General features: G+C 40.8%; 1 pseudogene; it reads left to right on the top strand.

Annotated features, from left to right (window-relative positions):
• The first annotated feature begins 8,129 nt into the window (after positions 1 to 8,129).
• On the top strand, positions 8,130 to 9,241 carry LOC114702949 (annotated as a pseudogene).
• Positions 9,242 to 16,675: the final 7,434 nt, after the last annotated feature.

Genomic DNA, 16,675 nt, shown 5'->3' with positions numbered 1-16,675 from the left:
ATGCACTGAAGTCCTAGAGCAGTGGTTTTCAACCTTTCTAATGATTCAGCTCTTTAATACAGTTCCTCATGTTGTGGTGACCCCCAACCATAAAGTTATTTTTGTTGCTAATTCATAACTGTAATTTTGTAATTTTGCTACTGTTAATGAATTGAGATATAAATATTTTTTGGAGATAGAAGTTTGCTGGAGGGGTCGCAACCCACAGGTTGAGAATGCATAAAAGGAAAAAGCCATCCATGAATCAATGTGCATCACTTTTGGCTTCCTGACTTCAGATGAAAGGCATTCAATGCCTCATAGTCCTCCTGCCACGATACACTGTACTCTCAAGCTGTAAGCCAAAACACATCATTCCTTATGTTTGTTTTGTTTGGTATTTTGTCATAGCAACCTGAAAAGTAAATGATATAGGACTATTGACATTTCCTAGTCAAAGGAGGGGCAGAACGGTCCCAGGACCCTCACTAGGGATTCCAGCATTATAGTCACCTGCTGTCCCCTTGCTGCAAGTAATCCTGGCTGATGCTAGAGTACAGGTGAAGTAGGTGGTTAACAGAAAGTGGGACTTCATGATGTAGCTTCACTCAGGTCTACATTTTTATGGTAAGATAGCCATTTTGGGTCTCCCCTAATCCTGTAAGTAACTCTTCACTTATGCTCCCATAAGTAAGCCAAATAATCTCATTGGTTCACCAAGATAGACTTGGGGTGAAATTGTTACTTTGATCTGTCTGTCGGTGCCCTTGCTGGGGTAAATGTGCATTTGTTCAAATCTTTCCAGGGAAAAAGTAACATGATGACAGAATATCCATTCCATCCCCTTAGATCACACTTTTGTATTTGATTACTGAGAGCAATCTTCATATGATGGTTTCAAGTGAACTATGTGCAAGCATTGGATAATATTTTCTTGTCTGGATAACTAACAATGAATTTATATACCCACTTACAAAAGGCTTTCTTACTTCTAACTTTGGCAATTGTGAAAATCTATAAAGAGCTGTGAAAAAAAGTGACACAACTTGAAGTATCTGCTAGTTTTTGTTCACCAAGTTTTTCCCATTGCCAGTGCACGATTCCTTCCCCATTTTTCACTTTCATCAAAGCACATCATAGCCACTTTTCATAGATTTCTGCCCATAAATCCTCAGACTAAAATGAAGTTGCCAGTGTAAATGTCAATCTCATGAGGAGCCAAAAGACTGCAACTTTTGAATTTGATAGAGCATTGATTGTACAACACTGACAGGAAATGCAGGAGTAGTAATTTGTTTGTTTTAGATGATTTGAATTATTTAGTGAAAAATGTAAATGGAATTCTATTTTCACAGTGATCTGAATGTCAGGTAGTATTAGGAACGACATCATGATTAAATTTCCAATGAGTCAGAGATCTATTTCCATCCATCTTGTTCCAACACTTCCCTGGTTAGCTCCTTACCAGATACCACCTGGGCTATTACATTAATTTTTCCTTCCTTCTGCCTCAAAGTCATCCTCACTATAGTCCTGAAACTTTCTTCTGTCTTTGCCTCCTGCCAGTACACATTTGATTCATCTCTGGTGAGTCTCTGTTCTGACTTCATGCTGGGGATGATGATTCAGCTTTCTACACATGGTGGGCCACAGAGGATTTGTGTATTTGCTCTTCACAAGGCTCATTATAAATAAACATTTGGACATCCTGGTGTGACATAATCATGGCAGCTTTAGTTGATGCCACTGAAACTTGCAAGTACAGTCCCACCCAATGTGCCAAACATGTCAGACTCCTGAGCCTATGGAGTTACTCATTAGATCCTGGGCCATGTTGATTCTTCCAGATTGTGAATATTACTCTCAGATGGAGATGTATATGCAAGAAGCTTGCTGGGATCAGTACCTATAAGAGGCATAGAGTTGAACTGCAAAGAACTTTGTGACAGAGGTCACAGTCAATTTGCATAGGGGTCATGCCTTTAGAATCCAGAGAGCATATGTGTATATATATATGTGTGTGTGTGTATGTATATATATATACATATATATATACACATACATACATACATACATATATGTAACATTGATCTAAGAAGCATCCTTAGTAAGAGGACAGCAACAGCCAGTGACCAGCAGGCACTCCCAGTAGCTACGGATAGAAATGATGCATGGTACTGAAGGATGTTTTGAGAGGCATTCTTGGCAACCTCTGTGCACGTGGAGGAGGCTCTCTCCAGGAAGCACTGAGCAATTGTTTCACTCATTCGTATCTATCTGTGTTTTCTTTGTTGAAGTTTCTTTGTTTTTTATTGTATCCATTTGATGTGTGTGTGTGTGTGTGTGTGTGTGTGTGTGTGTGTGTAAGTGCGTGTGCGCACACGTGCACACGCGCACTTACACATCACTGGATTGCATGTATGGCGATCAGAAGACAACTTTGTGAAGTTCATTCTCTCTACAGTGTGGATTCCAGGGATAAGGTTGAGGTCCTCAGGCTTGGTGGCAAGTGCCTTAACCCACTGGGCCATCTTACCATCCCTGCAACTTTGTAATTTTTGTTTGTTTTGTTTTCTTTTTTAGGGGCAGGAATAAGTTCTTTCTTTTTTTGGTGTGTGTCTTAGTTAGGGTTTCTATTGCTCTGAAGAGACACCATGACCACAGCAACTCTTATAAAGGAAAACATTTAGTTGGGGTTGTTCAGAGGTTTAGTCCATTAGCATCATGGTGGGACACGGCTGTGTGCAGGCAGATGTGGTGCTGGAGTAGCTGAGAGTCCTACATCTTGATCCGCAGGCAGCAGAAGCAACTCTGTGTGGTCTGTCTCACTGGATGTGGCTCCACATTCCACTCCCTGGCCCCCAAAGACTTACAGCCATATCATAATACAAAAATGCATTGGGTCCAACTTCAAAAGTCCCATAGTCTATAACAGTCTCAAACTTATTTAAAAGTATAAAATTCAAAGTCTCTTCTGAGATTCATACAATCTAACTGTAATCCCCTATAAAATCAAAATAAAAAAGCAAATTGCATACTTCCAACATATAATGGCACAGGATATACATTACCATTCCAAAATGTAGGGAAGGGAGCATAGTGAGGAAATACTGGACCAAAGCAAGACCAAAAATCATCTGGGTAAACACCAAATTCTACATCTCCATGTTTGATGTCAAATACTCTTCGGATCTCCAACTCTGTTCAGCTTTGTTGACTGCAACACACTCCTTTCTCTTGGGCTGGTTCCACCCCTGTTAGCAGCTCTCCTCAGCAGGTATCCTATCGCTCTGACATCTCCATCATCTTGGAGTCTCCAAGGCAATCCAGACTTCAAATTCATGGCTTTGCAAAATGACCTCTTTAGGCCTCTATTCAGGGACCCCCTGACACATGCCTGGCCTCAGCAGCTTTTCTTAGTCCTGGAGGAAGTCCATAATGCCTTTCTCCTATCCTTGACTCTAAAGCCAGAACCACGTGGCTGACACTGCCAAGTTCAGCTGCTTGCTGGGGCTGGAAGATGCCTACCTTGTCAATTAATCTTCATCCACTTTCACTGCCTAAGCTTGGCTGTCCTGAACATGGATCTGTAGACCAGGCTGGCCTCAGACTCAGAGATCCACCAGCTTTTCCCTTCTGAGTGCTGGGATTTAAAGTGTGCCCCCACCACACCCAGCTCTAAACTTTTCTTTAATTTCTTTCACAAGTTGGAAAGTTATCTGGGTGGGATCTTGCCCTGAGGTCGCCACTCCCTTTATTCCATTTCTTGATCTGTTATCTCCTTGAACACAGGACTTAGTTCCATTCCATTTTTTTTGGTGCTCTTTTTCTTCTTAAATTTTATATTTTGTAGTTTATCCTGTTCAGCTTGTTCCTTTTCATTATAAATCGTCATTAAAGTTACCACTAATAACCAAATGGTAGAGTCTATACTAGGTTGTTTTGAGATTTCCTCTGCCAATGGAATTAATCCAAACCTTCATTTTAGTCTCAGGCAAACTCTTTGGACAAGAGCAAAAGGCAGCCACATTCATCAGCAAAATATCACAAGAATGATCTCTAGGCTATGTATTAATATTCTTCTCCTCTGAAACCTTCTTTAGGTAGTCCCCCACAGTTCATCAAATTACACTCAGCACTACTGTCTTCAATGCTTCTACTAGGATGACCCATTAAGCAGCATTTAAAGCACTCCACTGCTTTTCTAATCCACAGTCCCAAGATCCATATTCCTTCAAACAAAAACATGGTCAGGCCTATCACAATACTCCAGTCCCTGGTACCAACTTCTGTCTTAGTAAGGGCTTCTATTGCTGTGAAGAGACACCATGATCACATCTATTCTCATAAAAGAAAACATTTAATTGGGGCTCACTTACAATTCATAGGTTCAGTCCGTTAGCATTATGGTGGGGCATGGCAGTGTGTAGGCAGACATGGTACTGGAGAAGTAAATGAGAGTCCTACATCTTGCAGGTAACAGGAAGTGGTCTGCCTCACTAGGTGTGGCTTTAGCATATATGAGACCTTAAAGCCCACCTCCACAGTGACACACTTCTTCCAACAAGGCCACACCTACTCTAACAAAGCCACACCTCCCAATAGTGCCACTTCCTTTAGCGGTCATTTTCTTTCAAACCATCATAGAATGTATTAACTGTGCATTTCCATACATGCATACAAGGTACATGAAGATACCATCAGACCACAAACTTTATCTCTTTATTTTTGAATCTGTACCCAGCACAGTATCTGGTATGAGAAAGAAGAAGCCCTAGTTTCAGTTACCAGCACCACAGAAAAATAAGCATGATAGCACACACCCTTAATTCTAGTGCTGAGGAGGTAGAAGCTGAAGGATCAGAAGTTCACAGTCATCCTCAACAACATAGCAAGTTTGAGCCTAGAGCACATGAGACCTTGCCTCAAAAACCAAATAAAATAGGTCCAGGAAGATGGCTCCATGCATTAAAGTTTGCCCTGCAAACTTGATGACCTTTGACCTCTACACATGTTCTGTGGCACACTTGTACTCACTACATCACACACGACAATAATTGAAAATTTAAAAAACAAAAGATTTACAAATTTTAAGTAATGATTTTATTATGATTAGATGTAGCTTCTTCATTTTCTCTTGGTCACCAAAACGTGTGTATTAATAAGATGTAAAATATTTCTAAGATCTTACATTCAATGTTGATTAGTTTTAATTACTTGTTTTCCATCTAAAACACTGTCTATTAAATCTCTTGGCTATGATGGAAAGATTCTGCACTGTCTAGCATAGACTTTGACCTGCTCTGATTTGCCTTGGTGGCTGAGTGTTCTGGTACCAAGAACATAGGCCCTGGGCTAAAAAAAAAAGATCAGGAAGGCAAGATCTACTCATTCAGGTGCTATGATAGATGTGACTCCTTATGGGGAAAGTCAAACACTGGTCATCCAGGTGGAGGGATATTTTCTGCAACTCCACTGTACATCCATTCTAGAATTTCACTCTAGGTAAGCAGTTTCCTCAATGTGGACTGTTTGGGAATTGCTGTGGCCTATTTAAGTTTTCTATGGCCTGTCATTTGTGATGTTTACTTGGTGAGATCATTGAATAGATGGAGTTTGCTTTCAATATTTGAGTTAAAGCAAAATAAGTTAAATGGGACTCATTTATCCATCTTATCTTTTAAAATGGCTGAAGGACATTTTAAATTATTAATTTTTATTTCTAGTTCTGAAGCCTATGAATTTAATCCTAGAACTGTTCAGCTACTAAAATAAGATAAATAAGGCAACACAAAATCCTTCTTTTCAAGCCATATGCTAGCGACATCATTTAGTCTATTGTAGGGTCTTTCCATTAAAAGAAATCATAGAAAGAAAAGATGTTACAAACATAGAATTATCTTCAGTATCAAAAAAGCAGGTTTTTCAATTCAAGACTAGCAGGTTATGGTGGGCTAATGTCTATAATTCCAGCGCTCTGGAGAGGGAGGGGAGGAAGGAGGATTGGTACCATAAATTCAAGACCAGCCAGAGAGCTCTGCAGTATTAGTCTGTTTCAAAAGGCAGAACCACAACAACAAAATCCCCAAAGTCCAAATCTTTGAGGTCTTTACAAAATTTTAAAATTACTTTCTGGTCTTGCCAATGGGTATTACAGATATTATAAGATTTTTGTTTTTTACGTGTCAACATTGCATGGAGAAAATGTTTGCAAAAAAGCACAGCAAGCCAGAAGCAATAGGGTTTCTCTGTGTTCTACTTCTATTTGTTACAACATTTCCAGTTATATAATCTCTCTGCAGAGAAAGAGGAGGACTGCTGAGAATTAGATGTGTTAGATACATGGGTGTAGGTCTCTCTCCCAGTCTGAGCATTCAGTGCTTAATGCACAATTCTTTCCAGGATGCATCCTTGGTAGTTGCTAGGCTCAGTTGGTAATTTTTTAAAATCACTTTTCATTCTCTGTATGTAATTCTAATCTACATCCTTCTTCCCCGTTATTTTAATGCCACTGATTCCAATAATGAGAACAGTGTGTCTCATCCAAGTGCCAAGCCCATCATGTAGTAACTGCTATAAAAAGGGCAGAGGAGGAGCAATCAATCGTCGATGAAGAAGCCCCTGTCTTTGTCATATGAATTAAACAGAGAGGAGCACATGAATCTCAACATTTATCTACTCCTTATTGAGTGGAAGGAAAAATGTCACGCCTCATTTGCCATCCCCACACATTGTTCTCACAGCAATTTGGAATCTGAAGGCTAATTCTCATGGTATCAAGGAGCAAGAGAGACAGATGAGCTCCATAGAAGACCACCAAATGCAATCTCCACCCTTTGCTTCGAAATGTATTAAATTGAAATGTAATTGTCTGAAATGTATTAAATCCATTTGATGGCAAATTGCTATTTCAGTCACATAAGCTAGTTCTAAATCTCAAAGGGAAAGAATATATATTCATGATTTTTAAAACTGAAATGTTTCATGTTGGATTGCTACATGAAACCATGAAAAATGAACTTGGAAAAGATATGAAAAATCTATGCCTTGTGCTTCTTGTACATTTCAATACCAGATTTTAGTGTGATATATAGTGATGGTTGCCATAGCAACAATGATCCAGGACCTTGATTATGCATATAAGAAAACTGGCAGCAAGGTGCAGCAGCCTTTGGCCAGAAAAAGCTGCCTTGCTCATAGTCATCTAATTGTTTCACCTTGATTATCAATCATCTAGATTTGTGCTGTGTAAATTACTGGTCAACTAACTGAATTGTGGGCTCTGAGCTGATTCTCTTGATAGCTCTCAGAACACGAGGACAGAACAAGATAAAGTGCATATGAATTAGATCCCTTTGTCTCAGTTGCTTAAGAAATCAACAAAATTGATGATTTCTGAAACAGACATTATAATTAAGAAAAAGGAGAACCCACATAGTTTGAATTAAGTAGTGTGGTAACAGACATTTACCTAAATGATACAAGGTTGCTTTGGAATAAAACTATTGCACACATGGTCTAGCATAAGATGTATCACTCGACTTTTCAACAAAATGGCTGACAGCATTTAGTATGCTGGCATAGAGCTATGGGTCTTTAGCTGATTTCTTATTCTTAAGTTATTAGTATTGAAACCTTGTATTCAAAATGAACTTACCATAGGCATTGAGTCAAAACTAAACCATGGCACCATAATTTCTCTAAAAGATTTTCATGAAAATAGCTTTGAGGGGAAAAACAAACTGGAGAGCTTCTAGTCTAGTTTCAAACTTTTCAAACTCAGTGAAAATGCTGCTTTCCAGATAGGCTCAATGATTGTACAATATTTGGCACTATGTAGTGCTTTTATCTTGAGGTAAGAAAAAAATACCCAATGATAAAACTTCATGAAAATAGTAGGATTTGTTTTTGATGAGTTAGCTACTTCAGTTATTATAGTTCAGTTTTCTAATACTTAGAGTAGACGCCATTTCAAAAATTAAAGCTGTGTCTCCCCCCCCCCACAGCCCCCTCAGTCGAATGGGCTGTGTTCTTTTGGAATGCAACCCAGAATGGGGTTCTGGTGACTCCAGCCGCGTTCACTCCTCAGTCCTTTCGCTTACCCACCGCTGTACCCGGCAGATCCCCCCTCCCATGCCAGGACTGTGCTACCACTGGCACCATGTCCTACCAATACCCGGCACTGACCCCGGAGCAGAAGAAGGAGCTGACTGACATCGCTCATAGAATTGTGGCTCCGGGCAAGGGCATCCTGGCTGCAGATGAGTCCACCGGAAGCATTGTCAAGCAGCTGCAGTCCATTGGCACCGAGAACACGGAAGAGAACAGGCGCTTCTACCGCCAGCTGCTGCTGACTGCTGCTGACCGTGTGAATCCCTGCATTGGGGGGGGGGTGATCCTCTTCCACGAAACATTTTACCCGAAGGCAGACGATGGAAGTCCCTTCCCCCAAGTTATCAAGTCCAAGGGGCGGTGTTGTGGGCATTAAGGTAGATAAAGGTGTGGTGCCCCTGGCGGGAACCAATGGCGAGGCCACCACCCAAGGGCTGGATAGGCTGTCTGAACGCTGCGCTCAGTATAAGAAGGATGAAGCTGACTTTGCTAAGTGGCATTGTGTGCTAAAGATTGGGGAGCACACACCCTCAGCCCATGCCATCATGGAAAATGCCAATGTTCTGGCCCGTTATGCCAGCATCTGCCAGCAGAATGGCATTGTACCCATTGTGGAGCCTGAAATCTTCCCTGATGGGGACCATGACTTAAAGCACTGTCAGTATGTAACTGAGAAGGTACTGGCTGCTGTCTACAAGGCTCTGAGTGACCACCATGTCTATCTGGAAGGCACATTGCTGAAGCCCAACATGGTCACCCCAGGCCATGCCTGTACTCAGAAATTTTCCAATGAGGAGATTGCCATGGCAACTGTCACATCACTTCATTGCACAGTAGCCCCTGCTGTCCCTGGGGTCACTTTCCTGTCTGGAGGGCAGAGTGAGGAAGAGGTGTCCGTAAACCTCAATGCTATCAACAAGTGCCCACTGCTGAAGCCCTGGGCCTTGACTTTCGCTTACGGCCGAGCCCTGCAGGCCTCTGCTCTGAAGGCCTGGGGTGGGAAGAAGAAAAACCTGAAGGCTGCCCAGGAAGAGTACATTATAAGCAAGCCCTGGCCAACAGCCTCACTTGTCAAAGAAAGTATACCCCAAGTGGTCAGTCTGGAGCTGCAGCCAATGAATCTCTCTTCATCTCTAACCATGCCTACTAAGCAGAGGCGGTCTAAGGCTGCCCCACTGACACTCCAGCCTCCTGCCTACCCACTTCCTATTCAAGAGGGGGCCTTCAGGCACTTTCCCATCACTCTTATGCTGCCCTCGTGACTGGTGTGTGGTGTTGTCTGTGAATGCTAATTCTGCCATTCCTTCCAGACCACTGCCAATAAACAACTGTTTAAGGGGGAAAGAATTAAAGCTGTGAGGTTAAGCAAATTCCTCAATTTCAAATATATTTGATAATGTCTCCTCTTATTATGTATTTGTGGAATTTGATCTTCTCTATTTTCCTTAACATGTATCTACCATATAGTCTAGATTCTGTCATATTTTCAATACTACATGATCAGGACATGAAATCTTTTCAGTTTTCCATCAATCACATTCTGTATTTGGGGTTATCTCCTGGTCCTGCCTGGCCTACAGTCAGAACAAATATCTCTCACCCGCCAATCCTGCAGCTGCTTGGACCCACATAAACACACAGATGCTTATATTATTTATAAACTGTATGGCTGTAGGGTTAGGGTTCTTGCTGTCTAGCTCTTATATCTTAAATTAACCGATTTCCATAAATCTATATCTTGCCATGTGGCTTGTGGCTTACCGGTACTTTACATCTTGTTTCTCATGGTGGCAGCGGCTGGCAGCATCTCCTGACTCAGCCTTCTACTTCCCAGAATTCTTGTTTCTCCTTATCCTGCCTACACTATACTTCCTGCCTGGCTACTGGCCAATCAGCATTTTATTTATCAATCAATCAGAGCAACACATTCACAGCATCTCCAGCAACATTCTGTGATAAGCTGTTATAGTTATTAGACTAATTACCTTTCCCTTGCTGTGACAAATAGTGACAAGAAGCAACTTCAAGGAGGAAGGGCTTATTTGGACTAATGCTTTGAAAGTCCAGTGCATCATGACAGGAAAGGCACAGGAGCAAGATCATACTGAAGCTGGTTATGTAGTATCTGCAGTGAGAAAACAGTGAGATAGATGAAGATGCTCAGCTGGATTTCTCCTTTTTATTCAGTTAGAAACCCTAGTGCATAGGGATGGTGCAGCCCACATTCAGAGTTGGCCTTTCCTCCCCCATTCAACCTCTCAGCAGATGGCCTCACAGATATGCCCAGAGGTGTGGCCTAGTTGATTCCAAGTCCAGTCAAGTTAACAATGAAGATAAACCCTCACAGTTCTCAATGTAATGATTCAAAATAACCAGCATTATTATTTCAGTTTCAGAGGGTTAGAAATTTTGGAACAATTTAGTAATTGTGCCTTACGGTCTCTTCTGAGGATAGAGTTAGAACATCAGCCAGCATGCAGATGTCTGAAGGTTGACTGGGGCTGGAAGATCTGCTTCTAAGATGGTTAGTTCTATGACATCACTAGTCAAGAGGCTTTAGTTCCTGTCATGTGAGTCTCTCCATAGAGTGGCTTGATTCTTCTCACAGTTTGCCAGTCAGCTTCCCTGATAGTGAGTGATCTAAGAGACCAAGGGCAGGTGGCCACACACCTTTGGTCACTTTCTCCACATATTTGTTAAATGCAAACCACTAACTTTAGCCCACACTCAATGGGAGATTTCACTTTTTAAGGAAAGCAGTATCAAAAAATATTATGAACACAATTTCAAGCTATCACAAAGCTCACTTTGGAGTTCAGAAAACACTGTAGCCATGGCAACCTAGAGCATAGAAAAACAATCCAATTTCATGTACTTAAGGGAGCTAACAATATGGCTACAATGAAGCTGCCTACACTAAATATGATGAGTAATGCTAGGAAAGTTTTCATTATTCAAAGACTGGTAATACTCTAATATGTCTGAATAATATAGAGGAGACTATTTAAATGATGTTGTGCCATTGAAATACAATTATAGTAATGCAACATTTTCCCCTTAAAATGTCAGGCTCACAGTTGGCACCATTTTTTTTATAAAGATTCAAGGACAAGACATATTAGAAAAGAGAAATATCATGTTAAGATAATCTATTAATAGCTATTGATGCCTTTCTTGCTCTTACTGAGTCTGTTGATTAACAGTTGTTTGATTTGTTTTTGTGTTTGCTATATAGCCCTGACTGGCCTAAACTACTCTATATAGTCTAGATCTGTGCTTTTTTTGAGTGATTTTTATTTTTATTTATTTTTAACTAATTTAATTTTACATATCAGCCACAGATTCCACCATCCTCCCTCCTCCCACCCCCTAGTCTTCCTTCCCAACTCACCCGCCCCCCCATTCCCATCTCCTCCAAGGCAAGGTATCCCCTGGGGAGTCAGAACAGCCTGGTAGATTCAGTTGAGGCAGGTACATTCCCCTCCTCCCTGCACCAAGGCTGAGCAAAGTGTCTCAGCATAGGTCCTAGGTTTCAAAAAGCCAGCTCATGCACCAAGGACAGGTCCCGGTCCCACTGCCTGGGGGCCTCCCAAACAGTTCAAGTTTAAACAATCTCTAGCAATAACACACAAAGATGGAGTGAGGAAGAGAGAAACAGTTGGTGGGTCTCAGGGAGAGTGGAGGAGGGATAGACAAAAACAAAACACACTGTATGCGTGCATGCAATTTCCAAAGAAGAAATACAAATACTATATTTTAAAGTACCTTAAAACATAAAACAAAGGATTGATGGCTGGAATTCATTGAGCTTATTCTGGGACCAAGTCCTACGTTACTTTTTGTACTATCAGCAATGCCTTTGAAACTGTTATTAAGGAACTACATACCCATTATAGAGAAATTGGAAATGTAAAAGAAGCAAAGAAGTGAGTCACCACCCCCAAGTCATCGTCCATCTTAATAAGAACTATGTTTCCTTAGCTTCCTTAGTTCGTGCATAGTTTACATTGTTGAGAATTACACTGTTCACAGACTTTTGAATATTATTACTCACATAATATCAAGAAAACAAACCATTTCTCCAAATCATTTTGCAGCTCTTTCCTGCTGTTTGTGATGCTAATGTAATTAATTGTTCAATGAGTTGCCACTCACAATATTGAATGTCTCCATCGTATTGGATCTGCTAGGTGTTGTAATCACTTCATTTGAGGAGACTGCTTTTCCTTGCTCTCCCAGTTCAGCTACTCCAGTGATTGCTGTCAGCTGTTGCATAAGTGCTCGATCTGATGATATTTCTGCACCTATTTATCTGCTACTTGCTATCTGTTCTCCACTTTTGCTTGAGAGTTTTTTAATGAATTCATTATTTGGAACTATATGCAAGGTTATCATCGATCATTCTCCATAGGGCAGCATTAGGTGTACTGCAATGAGCTCCCATTTATCTTCCGATGCCAGATTCTGTGCCTTATTCTTTAGGAAAAATTTATTATTTTTAGATATATCCACAAACAACCCATGTCTTGAATAAGGACATATTATGCTAAACTTAACGATTTGACCTTCTTTCTCCTTTTTTTCCACCCCAAACTAAAAACAAGTTTTTGAGTGATGTCTTAGGATTTCTATTGCTATGAAGAGACACCATGATCATGTCAACTCTAATAAAGGAAAACATTTAATTGAGGTGGCACACAGTTTCAGAGGTTCAGTCCATTATCATCATGGTGGGGAGCATGGCAGCACGCAGGCAGACAGGGTGCTGACTACATCTTGGTCAGAAGGCAACAGGAAATGAACTGTGACACTGAGTGAAGCATGAGCAAGAGACCTCAAAGCCCACCTTCTCAGTGACACACTTCCTTCAACAAGGCCACACCTCCCAATAGTGCCACTCCCTATGAGCTTATGAAGGGCCATTGCATTCCAACTACCACAAATGGCATCTCCACTTCTCGAATCATGATGAAAAGGACTTCATTTGCTCCTACCCCCTTTGCAGGTTGTTTTGTGTGTTTGTTTGTTTAACTTAGATTGCTTTATCTTTATGCAAAGAAGTTTGAGTTTAAACAAGTTCAAAGCCACTCCTGGGCTACATAGTGAGATCTGTCTCAAAAAAAAAAAATCCAAAGTGAAATAAAAAGGTAGCTAAGCAAGTCTTGTGAGACCATTCCCTTAAGAAAATTTCACCTGTGCAGGAAGGCTTTTTAGATTCTTAGCAAAATTACCTTTCTTTACCTCCCCTTTAGTAATGATCAGGATTATAGTATGAAGTACTTACTCGCAGACAACCCATGCTAACCAAACTGAGTAGATGGTGCACATTTCTTCCATTTAACAGTCATCACTGCTCCTGATAAGTAGATCGTAATTTTCATGTCAGCTCTTAATGTATTCTCTGAGGGAGCACGGAACAAAAGCAGAGAGTTTTCTAGCATTAATAGCTAGTATCACTGATCTTTCCATGACCTCCATGAACACACATGTGCCACATATTCAAAGATACCTGGCCCTAATTTTCAGTGCTGAAGACACGAGGGGCCTCTCTCCCTTCTGCCTCTCTTTTGGTAAGTTGAGTCATCAGCAGGACAGAATATATAACTGCCAGTGTGTTTTCAAAGTCATTGCTTGACTCTAGATGCAATTGGTCTCCTAGTTAGTTGAAACATGTTATGTTTTCAACTCCTTAATCATAGACGTCCAGACTATTGCTGTGGGCTATTTATCTCTGAATTCATGCTAAGAGATTACTCTTATCATCAGGCATTAAGAGACTATGACTTCAACACCATATGACACTGCACTACGAGGATGTTTTTGGTGGTAATGCCAACAAGGAGCTTGTGTTAAATAGTGGAAAGTCTATTTGGGTGTGTGGTTGATATTGGTACACACACACACACACACACACACACACACACACACACACACACACATTGGTTCATTTACATTGCAGGCAACTATGGAAATGACCTGCACACTTAATTCTGTCCAATTATCCTCAGAGAAATGTTAGCCAAAATAGTCAAACAATTAGGACTTCCTTAGTACTACATGCCCAGGAAGTGGCAACTGTGGTGAATAAAACATTGCAACAAGACCCTCGATCCTTGTAAGAACTCTATTATAGATTGTCTCTCCAAAATCAACCTCTAAGATGGATTAATACAAGGCCATTCATGGAAAACTGCAGCAACTGTGAACACCGGAGGATGGAGAAAGGACTAGGTGATGGAAGTCGAGTTGCTGCACAAGCACAGAATGGCCTCCACCCACTGCACTGGGAGTTTTGCTGATAGAAATGCCCTTCACAGGCATCTAGAATGGTTAGGTACCCTAGTCTTTTATCCTTACATTAATCAGTAATTGAATGTGCAGCACCCCAGGCAGGCATCTGATCTTGAATGAGAGTGCTCTCTGCAGCTCAGCAGTCCCCAAAGTTCATCTCTCTCCACCCTTCCCAATAGTTTGGGATAGAAAGTTCTTCACTCAATGATGTTACAGGTTGAATGTAGTCTTTGAAAAGATAACCGTAGAAGGTTAAGATTCTAATCCCACTATCCATGAACATGACCACATTTCGAAAGTGTGGTGGTTATAATAAAGTCAAGATTAAGATGAGTCCTAATCTAATATAAACTGTGTGCTTATAAAAAGAAGACTATGTAGCAGGCATAGGATTTGGGATGCTGGAAAGATGATCAAGTGTTCAAAGCCATCCTCTGCTATGTAGTATATGTGAAGTCAATCTGGGCTACATGAGACCCTGTCACATACACACAAAAGAAAAATAAATGATAATAATAATAATAATAATAATAATAATAATAATGCAAATCCAGAGACAGATATTCAGTATGTGGGGTGGTGGTGGCTACAAACCAAGGAATGTTGGGGATTTCTAGTCATTACTAGAAGGTATTTGGGGAAGAAGGATTCTACCCTTTGTCGTACAGAAATGTGGCCCTGTTAATCCCTGCACTGCAGAATTTTGTCTTTTATACCTTAAGAGAATAGATTTCCATTATGTTAAGCCACATAGATTGTGGTACTTTGTTGCCAGAGCCCTAAAAGATTGCTATAGATGGAGACCTGGGTGGAAGATAACAAACCCAGTCTTTTAGAATGAAGCTTACCTGTAAATGAGATCTCTAGGTGTGGAAGTACCCTGCACACGGGGACATCTTGTACTCTGAGCAGTTAGCAATCTGATTGGTAATACATGGCTCACATACATATTGGAAACAGATAGTACATGTAAGACACTGACTGGAAAACAAAACTTTCATGCCTAGCTTCACCTAGAAATTATTGTCTACTTTTCATTAACAAGAAAATTGAGAGCCAGAAAGGATTAGTTGCTTATCAACAGCTAGAGACTGGAGCAGCCGAAGTCTGTCTTGTGACTACTGGGTGAGTCTGGCGGTACAGTAATACCCACATAGTCACTATGGGCTAAGCCCTGTGAGAGACGTGGGCAGAAAGAGCTGACAAAGGGTCCCTACTGAGGGAATGTGTCTGGAACAAAGCAAACTTCTTTCCACTCCTGGAACAGAGCCCAGAATACAGGGCATATGGATAACAGGTTGGTGAGATCATTTCCAGTGCTTTTTGTGACCACATTTTCTTTCCCAGAATTATATTAATACCATCCACTCAAAAAAGTATCATTCCCCTTTCAATCTGGTAGTAACAAAGCACTCCTATGACAATAGAAGTTTTTTTTAGATGAGAAAAGAAAATGGAGCAGGGTTTCATTTGAATAAGTATCCCAACCTTAGCCCTGAGTGTCCTCTTACTAGATGACAGTATGATTTTCATGCTCTGACATCATTAGAAATATAGAAACCGACCTTAGTGCCAAATTACAACCAAGAGACAAAAATGCACATAGAAGCACTTTATATTCTGCTTCAAATCAACATCAACTAAAAGATACTCTATTTAAAAATGTTCATTTAAATGATGAGACGACTTTCTGATGAACTAAAGGTAGAATCAAATCCCTAGAAACAGTTTTCTCTCAAACACCTCACAATCAAAAGGAGAGCATGAAGTGAGTTCAGAAGGTTAATTATGGGGTGTGTGGAAAACAGGCAGGAAGCTCACTGAACAGCAGGGTGGAAGGAGAGGCCTCAGGCAGACATCAATTTTCCAAACTCCAGAAGTGACCCGGGGAAAACACAGAAGTTGCTTGTTGTGGTGGCACATGCAGGTAAGATGTGCTGAAAGAGGTGGAGGTAGGATGATCACATGTTCGAGGCCAGCCTGGGCTACACATGAAGAAGAAGGAGAAGGAGGAGGAGGAGGAGGAGGAGGATGGGAAGAAGAAGAAGACGAATGGAAGGAAAGAAAGAAAGAAAGAAAGAAAGAAAGAAAGAAAGAAAGAAAGAAAGAAAGAAAGAAAGAAAGAAAGAGAGAGAGAAAGAAAAATGGAAGTTATCTCAGACTGTAAAAGCAGAGAGGTGGACACTTTAGGGTTATTATATGAAAGCTGAAGAGCTTGGAGGCACCATTCCAAGAAATATCAAGTCTCTCAGGCACATTTAGTAGAGTGTGTGTGACAAGGATGAGAGAGCAC

Source organism: Peromyscus leucopus, chromosome X (assembly GCF_004664715.2).
Source record: "Peromyscus leucopus breed LL Stock chromosome X, UCI_PerLeu_2.1, whole genome shotgun sequence".
NCBI classification, from domain to species: Eukaryota; Metazoa; Chordata; class Mammalia; order Rodentia; family Cricetidae; genus Peromyscus; species Peromyscus leucopus.
The sequence above is the reverse complement of the archived record's forward strand: the minus strand, read 5'-3'. Positions and strand labels throughout refer to the sequence as shown.